Source organism: Elephas maximus, chromosome 17 (assembly GCF_024166365.1).
Source record: "Elephas maximus indicus isolate mEleMax1 chromosome 17, mEleMax1 primary haplotype, whole genome shotgun sequence".
Taxonomy (NCBI): domain Eukaryota; kingdom Metazoa; phylum Chordata; class Mammalia; order Proboscidea; family Elephantidae; genus Elephas; species Elephas maximus.
The window spans coordinates 26,409,817-26,421,393 of NC_064835.1; the positions used below are offsets into that span (position 1 = coordinate 26,409,817).

The window sequence follows — 11,577 nt, forward strand, 5'->3', positions numbered from 1 at the left end:
GTTTCTGTTTATGGTGCTGAAAAAATTGGCAGTGGATGTTGGTGATTGTTGCATGACATGATTGATATAATAAGTCTCACTGAATTGTACTCCTGAAAAATGTTGAATAGGCCAATATCACGTTACATTTTTACAACAAACAAAGAAAGAAACAGTCCGGGATCTCTAAGCTTGAGACGAATGCTCAAAACTACATTCATCAAGGATGATTACAGCTTTTCATGAAGCTTTTCTTTCCCAGCCCCAGGAGAATGCCTGCAGAAAATCACTCTACTGTGACAGAGTTCATTTTGGGGGATTAACAAATGGGCCAGAGCTCCAGCTCGCTCTCTTCTTCCTCTTTCTAGGGATCTAATGATCACCTTGGTGGGGAACCTGGGCATGATCATGCTCATTTGTCTGAATTCCCAGCTTCACATCCCCATGTACTACTTCCTCAGCAATTTGTCATTTGTAGATATGTGTTACTCCTCTGTCATTACTCCTAAAATGCTGGTGAACTTTGTGTCAGAGAAGAACATCATATCTTATGCAGAATGCATGTCACAGCTCTATGTTTTCCTTGTTTAAGTCATTGCTGAGGGTTACATACTGACAGTGATGGCCTATGACCGCTATGTTTCATCCACAGCCCTTTGCTTTATAACATCATTGTGTCATATCAAATCTCCTCTGTTCGTGGCTGTGGCCTACATCACGGGGCTCATTGGTTCAACAGTAGGGATCACCCTCATGTTAAAACTGTTGTATTGTGAGAGCCTTATCAGTCATTATTTCTGTGACATCCTCCCTCTCATGAAGTTCTCCTGCTCTAACATCTATGACATTGAGCTCACAGGTTTCTTTTTGGCTGGATTAAACATTGTAGTCAACAGTTCAACAGTCCTTGTCTATTATGCCTTAATCCTCTCCAGCATCCACCACATCAGGAGCACAGAGGGTAGGTCCAAAGCCTTCAGCACCTGCAGTTCCCATCTTACAGCAGTGGGAATCTTCTATGGATCTACTGCATCCATGTATCTAAACCTTCCACAGCCAGTTCCTTGGCTCAGGAGAATGTGACCTCTGTGTTCTACACCATAGTGATCACAATGCTGAACCCCCTAATTTACAGTGTGAGGAACAAGAAGGTGAAGGTTGCCATGCAGAAAACACTGAGAAGAAAACTGACGTGATGCAAATATTATTATTCTTTCTCCTTTTTAAAAGTAAGTTGTTATAAATACTAGAGGAAAGTCCAACTATGGACGGGTAACACCAATTCTCCACATCGTTGGTAAATAAGGCATCTTCTCATTCTTCTCTCTTCCTTCCCACCCTCTCTCACATCTTAGTATTGCAATCAGCTATTTTAAGTTCATATGTTCTTTTATTTGGGATCTATCCTGAGCCTTTTGCTAAAAATTTATTAACTTAATTGTAATTTAACATAAATTTTAAATTTTCAGCTCTGAGTTTGAGAGTCGTTCATTGTTTTATCACCTTCTATAGAGAAAATGGAAACCCTGGTGGCATAGCGGTTAAATGTCATGGCTGCTAACCAAAAGGTCAGCAGTTCAAGCCCACCAGGCATTCCTTAGAAACTCTATGAGGCTGTTCTACTCTGTCCTATAGGGTTGCTATGAGTCAAGATCAACTGGATGGCAACGGGTTTGTTTTTTGTTGTTGTTGCTGTTTTGGTATGCAGAAAATATTATTACCATCTTGTAGCAATGGGATTGTTCTATGGATATGCTGCATTCATGTACTTAAAACCCTCCAAGGCCAGTACGCTGGCCCAGGAGAACATTTTCCAATTTCAGTTGTCTTTTGAAAATAATTTCCCTATTTATACTATCTTCCAGATGACCAAGGAGATATTAGGCACTACTGCAGTCTTTTTTCCCTCCATAAATAACTAATCAATCTGCATATCCTGCTAACCTGACTCAGTAAATCCAATCGGCATATGGCACAATGTCTTTCCATATTTGCTTAGAAAATGATCAGAGAGTCATGTTAAAGTATCAGTGGCCTTGCACTGCAAAAGATTTGTAGAAATTCTTTTAATTTTAATTTATAATAGTTGTAGAAACAATATTGTAGCAATGGGTATCAGTATTTGTCATTTTTAAGTATCTTAGGCACTATGGAGCACTGGTGGTACAGTGGTTAATAGCTAGGCTGTCAACCAAAAGGTTGGCAGCTTGAATCCACCAGCCACTCCTTGAAACCCCTATGGGGAAGTTCTACTGTGTCCTGTAGAATCAGAATCAACTCAACGGCAACAGCTTTTTTTGTTTGTTTGTTTGTTTTTTTGCTTTATACTGCATCAGTCAGACACAGAAAATTAAAATAACCCTAGATTTCTCAAGTAGAAAGGGATTTAATAATGAGGATTATATTCTCAGTTTTTGTTTTTGCTTTTTAATAATTGGATAAACAGGGGCTAGGGAGCCCCTACTGGACTATTAAGTCCAAAGGCATTCCAGAATAGATTTGGACCCTGGTGGCGTAGTAATTAAGTGCTACATCTGCTAACCAAAAGGTCAGCGGTTCAAATCTTCCAGGCACTCCTACGAAACTGTATAGGGTAGTTCTACTCTGTCGTATAGGTTCTCTGGGAGTCAGAATCAACTTGACGGCAAAGGTTTTTTTTTTTTTTTTTTTGGTCAGAGGTCAGAAAACTCCTACTGCTGCTGTCACTGCTGCCACCACGAAAAATGCTTCTCAAGTCCAAACTGGTAAATAAACAACAGAAACCTAGACTGATATTCTACAAAGATGGGCCTCCATAGCCTTGCTTGTCAACAGCAAGCTGAAGGATGGTGGCCACCTCAATCCCACCTCTTAAAGCTCACATGAGTGCATTCAATTAGTAAAAACTAATTTATACTCAGAACTCTAGCTGAAAATGGTCTTTGGAATTTTTAACCACTCTGAATAGGAGTGCAGAATGGAGCCATTCCAAAATGTCCACCATATCCATTTTCTCATGGATCTTGTCTCCTAGAACTGAGAGATCTAACACGAACGAACTCCTTAAAAAGCAATAAACCAGAATGCATTGCTGTCTAGTCAGTTCTGACTCATACTGACTCTATAGGGCAGAGTCGAACTGCTCCACAGAGTTTCCAAAACTGTAAATCTTTACAGAAGAACAAAATGTCTTTATTACCTAAGGTGAGAAATGGCTCTTTTTTAAATAAAAACTCCAAAATTGAAACTTGTAAGGAAAAAAATTTGGGTGAATTTGGTTATGTCAAAGCTAAGAAATCCTTTTCAACTAAGAACCCCTGTAGACAAGAGTAATAGAAAGAAAATAGAATGGAAGAAGATATTTGTCATGTCTAAAGCTGACAAGTAATTAATAACCACAATATATAAGTAAATCCTGAAAATCAACAACAACAAAAAACTCAACAGAAAAAATGACAACATATAAGAACAGGCAATATCTATGAGAGAAAATCCAAAATGCTGCCAAACATAAGAAGAGATGTCCAAATGCATTACTAGTCAGAGAAGTGTAAATGAGATTTTTCTTTATACCTACCAGATTGGCAAAAACTAGATCTAGTGGACATGTAGGAATATACTTGCACTTGTGGCCATTAAGGATAGTAATATAACATTAGTTGGGGAAATGTAGTATATGTATTCCTAGGATCTAGCAATTCTGGGACAGGATATGTATCCCAAAGGAATTCTCTCACAGGCCTAAAACATGTACAAACATGTTCACTGTAGCATTATTGTATGCTAAACTTGGTCATCATCTGGAGAGTAGATAGATAAAATACGGAGGCACATCATGGAAACTGTGAAGCAATGAGCTAGCTGTTGACATTGCAACATAGATAGACCTTAGAGATACAGTGCTGTGTAAAAAAGGTACAAGATATGAAACACAACTTATTTATATTAAAATACTTATTAATACCAATGTACATTTGTCAAAATATATATACACATATATACATATATACACATATGTATGTACACATACCACCATGTGTCTGTTTGTCGTATTATGGAGGTATATGTGTATATGCTCCTTAGAAGCAAAGATGGTGAGACAAAGTTCACATACTTTGGATATGTTATCAGGAGTGAACAGTCCCTGGAGAAAGACATCCTGCTTGGTAAAGTAGAGGGTAAGTGAAGAAGAGCAAGACCCTCCATGAGATGGATTGACACAGTGGCTGCAACAATGGGCTCAAACATAACAAGGATTGTAAGGATGGTGCAGGACCAGGCAGTGTTTACTTCTGTTATACATAGGATCCCTATGAGTTGGAACCAACTTCACAGCACTTAATAACAACAACAACTTAACAAGAAAAAGACAAACAACCCAAACAAAAAAATGAGCAAATGACCTGAATAGACATTTCATCAAAAGCACATAAAAAGATGCTCAACATCAGTAGCTATTACCACAACAAAACCAAACCTGTTCCCATCAAGTGGATTCTGACTCACAACAACTTGATGGGAGAGAGTAGAATTTCCTCATAGGGTTTACAAGGAGTGGCTGGTGATTAGAGCTACTGACTTTTTGGTTAGTGCCTGAAGGCTTAACCACTGCGCCACAAATCAACTCGATGGCAACGGGTTTGTTTGGTCATTAGCTATTAAGGAGAAGTCAAAACCACAATGTGATACTACTTCTCTCCCACTTAGATGGCTAAGAGTAAAAAAAATAATAAAAGTTAGAAAGCACGTGGAGAAGTCAGAACCCTCATCCACTGCTAGTGGTAGTGGCATCACTATGGATGGTGTCACCCAGTGCAGTAACTCATGGTGTCACCACCCTGGTTTCCTATCAGGAAGTTGTATTGTGCTGCATGGAGTCACTATGAGTCAAACATGACTCAGTGACACCTAAGAGCAACAATAAGATTTTGACCGAAAAACAAGGAGAATAGCGGGTGCTAGAGCTCTGATCCATCCGTCAACTCAGAAGGGATATAATAGTCACTGACGAGCCATTTTCCCTAACCAATTTCTTCTGGGAATGATCTTTCGAGATAACAAAGAACAGTGGTAGAGGCAGAATCAATCCCTTGAGTCCAAAATGAGAATTCTGTTATTGTAACATGAAAATTGCTAGTCTTGACAGAAGAGAAGCTGAATAATCTAGGAATATCTCTTTCTACCTTTTCTGTACCCTCTCCTAATAAATCCAAAGGTGTCTTTTAAAACGTCTCAAAGCGCCGTGGCTTCCCAGGGGCAGACCAGCAATGCCGTCTGGGCTGTACCAGGGTGTGCAAAAAGAAACCCATTCCACATTTCACAAACAAAGCAGCAACATATCAGCCAGATTCAGTGTCCCAGATTGTTCAGGTATGTGGCCTTGAAACAATAGATAGAAATAGGAAGAGATCTAGATACACTATAATTTCACCCTCCTTTTTTTCTCTTTAGTCATCACCAGGACTGACCAGGAGGACAAGTAGTTCTCAAAACATTCAGTTCTCAAGGTTCTGTGCTAGTGTCTTAGGCTGGGTTCTCTAAAGAGGCAAAACCAGTGAAAGTATATGTATATGTATATACACACACACATACAAATATATATATACATATATGTATATATATGTATATACATGCATACACAGAGAGATGTGTATCAAGGAAATGGCTAATGCAGTTGTAGAGGCTGGCAAGTCACAAGTCCATTGGTTAGGCATCAAGCTGGAGGCTTCTCCTGACTCACATAAGCTGAGGGGCTGACAAACACAAGATCAGCAGGTAAGATTGCAGGCTGCTGATTCACAGGCTACAGAGGATGATGAATCCCAAGATTAGCAGGTAAACTGTCAGCTCAAGTCTCAAGAACCAGAGGTCAGATGATGACGAGCCAGATTCAGGGTCCAAAGTGAGTGTATTGTTGGAACATCCATTTTACATACTGGAAGCAGCCCACACCACCAAGGAAACTTCCTTTCAACTGATAGGATTCTCACAGCATATCTCATTGTGGAGATTACATCATTAGCTAACTGCCAATTTACCTCAATACATAATTGCCAAACTACATCATAACTGCCAAACCACTCAGAATCATGGTCCAACCAAGTTGACACACAACCTTAACCACCACGGCCCACCCCTTGTCAACCTACACGTGTACACACCTCCTTAAACTATATATCATCTCTAAATAAAGTCATACCTGCATGTAACATAATACAAGTAACACACACACAATGGAAAACACACTAGCTCCATTTACACCTTATATTTTGTAAGTGAAGAAAAAAAGATTTGATGCACACATACAAGGAGGAAATACTCATAACATTTACAGTTGTCAATTTTGCAATTGATCGTGTGGCCATAGCTGGTATTTACAATGACATTTTTTCAAAGTAGGAGGGGACAGGAAAGCTGGTAAAAGGGAACCCAGGGCTGAGAATGGAGAGTATTGACATGTCGTGGGGTTGTTAACCAATGTCATACAACAATGAGTGTACTAGCTGTTTGATGAGAAACTAGTTTGTTCTGTAAACCTTCATCTAAAGGTCAATTAAATAAATAGAACTATCTTCTTCCACCAACCACTTTGTATTCCATTTACCCAAAGCAGGCACCTCAGCTGGTCATTGTTGTTTGCCTGATGTAGTGACCCAAACCTTCATTCCTGAAGGGTTTGGGCCATTACTAGCCATGTCGGATTTGGGTTGCTGTAGTTTTTCATTGACTTTAATCACAGGATATGGTAGCACAAACAAACATCCTAAGTGATTTTCTATATTCCACACATACTCTTCTTTACGTCTATTATTATATAATATCAGTGCAATTTCCTCTTGGTAATCACAATCAATCACACCAACCAATACAGTAAATCCCTTTTTGCCTGTTGAAGAAGAGTCATGAGGAGCCCAAAGTGGCTGGGTGACATTCTTAACTTCCAGTTCAATGGAATCATTGTGGCATCTCCTGGTAGCAACATTCCTCCCTTTGGAACTAAGACCTCTAGACCACTACAGGGTCATGGGGACAGGAAGCAAAAATTTTGCAACTGTGTCACTAGGGGTAATAGTGAGTGGTGCCATTCCCATTTCCATCCCTTGATTTCTGGACCCATGAATCCTGGCTATAGGAGAAACAGCACCATATAGTGGACTGCAGTTTAGAGCATATACAGCCTCCTGGAGAACACTGCCCCAACCCTGCAAAGTACTGCCACCTATCTGGCACCATAGTTCTGTCTTTAGAAGGACATTCCATCTTTATATCAAACCAACTACTTCAGCATAATGGGAAACACGGTAAGACCACTGATTTCCATGAACATGGCACATAGTCACACGTATTTGCTGTGAAGTGAATCCCTTGATGTGAGGTGATGCTGTGTGGGATACCATGACAGTGGATAAGGCATTCTGTAACTCCATTGGTGATAGTTTTGGCAGAAGCACTACATGCAGAGAAAGCAAATCAGTATCCAGAGGAAGTGTCTATTCCAGTAAGAACAAAACACTGACCTTTTCATAATGGAAGCCATCCAATGTAATCAATCTTCCACCAGGTTGCAGGCTCTTCACCTTGATAAATGGTGCCATATTAGGCACTCAGTGCTGGTGTTTGCTGCTGGCAGATTAGTCACTCAGCAGCGACTGTAACCAAGTCTGCTTTAGTGAATGTAAATCCATGTTGCTAAGCCCATGCATGACCCCCATCCCTGGCACTGTGGGTGCTTTGTTCATGAGCCCACTTGACAGTGAAGGGATTGGCCAGGAAATAGGATGACTGGTTTCCAGAGAACCCGTTATCCTTGCCACTTGATAGTTAAAATCCTCCTCTGCAGAGGTCACCCTTTGATGAGCCTTCCCATGAAACACAAATATCTTCACTTCCTTGGCCCATTCAAGGAGATCTATCCACATACCTCTTCCCTGTACTTCCTTGTCATCAATTTTCCAATCATATTCCTTCCAAGTCCCTGACCATCAAGTCAAACCATTAGTCACAGCTCACTAATCAGTATACAATTGCACATCTGGCCATTTCTGTTTCCAAGAATAGTGAACAATCAGGTACATTGCTCAGACTTTTGCCTATTGGGAGAATTCGCCATCACCACTGTACTTCAGGGACATCCCAGAAAGGGGATGTAGTGCTGCCACGTATCACACAGATCTGTAATCCTGGCACAAGTTTTCTCTTCTTCAGTCAACTGATCACAAGGAACTCCTCATTAGGCCATAAGTGCAGACTGCAAAAGGACAGGTAATGTGACAGAAGTGGGGACCATGGGCATTTGGGCCACTTCCTCATACAATTTACTGTGGCTTCAGGTCCTACGTGGGCCCAATCTCGTTTATGCCACTTCCATTTAATAAGGGAGTGCTGCTGTGCAAGTCTGACTTTATGACACTGTAGATCAGAGCACACTCAATTAATGATGAGCAGCTCAGGTCACGTGGTTACTTGGTGGCCTGTGCTTACAGGTCCAGCCTCTACTAGGGCTCGGTAACAAGTCAAATCTTGTCTCTCAAAAGGAGAGTAGTTATCTGCAGAGGATGGCAGGGCTTTGCTCCAAAAGCCTAAGTTCCTGAGCTGTTATTCATCAACAGGGGTCTGCCAAAGACCCAAATAGCATCTCTATCTGCCACTGACACTTGAGGCACCATTGGAGGAGCTGGATCATATGGCCAACTGACAGAGCAGCTTACATGGCAGCCTGAACCTGTTGCAGAGCCTTCTTTTGTTCTTGGCCCTTACCAAAACTAGCAGTGTTTTGAGTCACTAGAAAAAATAGGCCAGAGTAGCACACCCAAATGAGGGATATGAAACCTACAAAATCCAAAGAGGCCAAGCAGGCATGGTGCCTCCTTTTCAGTTGGAGGAGGGACCAGATGCAACAACGTTTCCTTTACTTTAGAAGGATTAACCCAATATACGTCACACCACCAGGCCCCTAGAAATTTCACTGAGGTACTAGGTGCCTGAATTTTTGTCAGGTTAATTTCCTGCACTCCAGCAAGCAAACATCATACCAATAAGTCTAGAGTCATTGATACTTCTTCCTTACTAGGTCCAATCGGCATAGTGTCATCAATGTAATGAATCAGTGTGACATCTTGTGAAAGGTAAAGGTAATCAATATCCCTGTAAATTATGACATAGGGAGAGAGAGTTGATATTCCCTGGAAGTAGGATATTAAAGGTGTACTGCCTGACTTGCCAGCTGAAGGCAAGCTGCTACTGGTGGTACTTTCAAACAGGTATAGAGAAAAGCATTAGCCAGATCAACAGATGCATAGCAGGTACCAGGAGATGTTCTAATTTGCTCAAGCAAATGGAACCACATCTGAAACAGCAGCTGCAATTGGACTTGCAACCTGGTTAATTTTTTGATATCCACTGTCATTCTTCAAGATCCATTTGTTCTTTGCACAGGACAAATAGGAAAGTTGAATGGGGATGCGGTGGGAATCACCACCCTTGCATTCTTCAAGTTCTTGATGGTGGCATTACTCTCTGCAATCCCTCCAGGAATGTTGTATTGATTTTTGTTCAGTGTTTTCCTAAGCAGGAGCAGTTCTAATGACTTCCACTTACCATTTCCTACCATAATAACCCTTATGAATTTTTTAATGAGAAATAAACTTCAGCTGTAAACTGTCACCTAAAGCACAATAAAATTAAAAATATATACATGATGCATCTACATGATAAATCCATGAAAAAAAATAGGATTCGAAATATATTTATTGTCAAAAATAGAGATCACATTATGACAAGCTAAACAACCTTTTATAACATGGTATATTGAGTATGATCTCACTCAAAGAAAATTTCCAGATGAGATGCTTCTTTCCTAATCTCTGAATCATGAAGTGCATCAGTTAGCTATTGCTGTATAACAACCATAATATCTCATCTGCATATAATAAGGAGCATTTCTTCCTTATAGGTCTACGACTTGATTGTGGCGCTCATCTTTTTGTACATGGGTGGGTGTTCTTCAGGATCTGCTCCACATGTGTTCATTGTGAGAATCAGTTGGCAGGGACAACAGTTATGAAAGAGAAGCTCTTCTCAAGGCAATGGCAGAAGCACAAAAGGGTAAGCCCCACTATGCAAACACAATCCAAGCCCTGCTTACATCACACCTGCTAATATCTCATTGGCCAAATGGGTCACATTGCTGAGCTCAATGACAGTGGGCAGAGAAACATACTTCATGAGACCACGGCAAGGGCATGGACACATAATACTATGGAGGAATGAGGAATTGGGACCAAAAATGCAAACTACCACATTGAGGCATAGTATTCCTTTTTTCATACATTTTTTTCACACATTTTTTCACATCCCAAATTTGCAACAACAAATATGGGTGCCATCAAGAGTCAGAAAAAGAAAAGAGCATTTGTTAAAATAGATTAACATGCACAGAAATGTTTCCTTGATTGAAAACTCTTGCTTCCATGGTACTCTCAGCTATCAAGGGCTCTGACCTCACCACAGCCTGAACCACAGGCAAAGGTAGTACATCGATAGGGTGAGGACAGATTAGGAGGCCAAAATGTCTCTCTGTATCTGCAGGGATGGGACCCATATTGAAGTACCCGAAATCAAGGATGCCTTACTCTCCTTCTTCTATCCCATACCTCTTCTGTGATTAGATCCTCTTGTTTTTACCACTGCAATATTCTCTGTTCCATCCTCTTCTAAGAGAAACATTCTTAAATGCCCTTTATACAAATTTAAAACAGGGTCACTAGGTATCTATATATGAAGTATAGAGTGAGACATATGTTACTGAATATGCATATACAATCTTTGGAGGATTCTTAAGAAATTGGCAACAACTGTTGCTTCTAGGGAGGGTAATTTAGAAATGGAATGACCAGATGGGAGGAAGGCATGTTTTCGTTGCATAACCTGGCGTACACTGTTTATTTTTTCAAAGTACACAAGAATAAGTCAAAATAAGTTATTTTTTAAATAAATTTAGAGATGAGCCCATTTTTCTCATGACTGAGCAGAGTCTCTGGAGATTAAATAATTTGCTTAAGGTCATGAAAAATCTAGAGGAAGTGCTGATAACTAGATGAAAGAATTCCAGCAGGGAGGGAAACAGGATTTATTGAGTACCTCACACAATATTCTCAAAAACCTCATGAGGTCAGGAGTATTTTCTCACTTTTAAAAATAGACAATATTCAGAAACATTAAGTAATTTGCCCAAAGTCACATAACTACTAACCTACTGAGTCAAAATGCAAAACTTGGACTGGACTATGGGATGGAAAATGATGCTGGTTAAGATCGAGCTTCTTGGATGAAGTAGACACATGAGACTATGTTGGCATCTCCTGTCTTGAGGGGAGATGAGAGGGCAGAGGGGAACAGAAGCTGGCTGAATGGACACGAGGAGAGAGAGTGTAGGGAAGGAATATGCTGTCTCATTAGGGGGAGAGCAATTAGGAGCATATAGCAAGGTGTGTATAAATTTTTGTATGAGAGTCTGACATGATTTGTAAACTTCCACTCAAAGCACAATAAAAATTAATTAATGAAAAAAGTGCAAAACATACAGCCTTCGTAAGACACGATTACAACCTACCTTATATG

At 40.3% G+C, this 11,577-nt stretch overlaps 1 pseudogene; it reads left to right on the forward strand.

Moving 5' to 3' along the window:
- The first annotated feature begins 251 nt into the window (after positions 1 to 251).
- Positions 252 to 1,175, forward strand: LOC126061148 (olfactory receptor 8A1-like; annotated as a pseudogene).
- Positions 1,176 to 11,577: the final 10,402 nt, after the last annotated feature.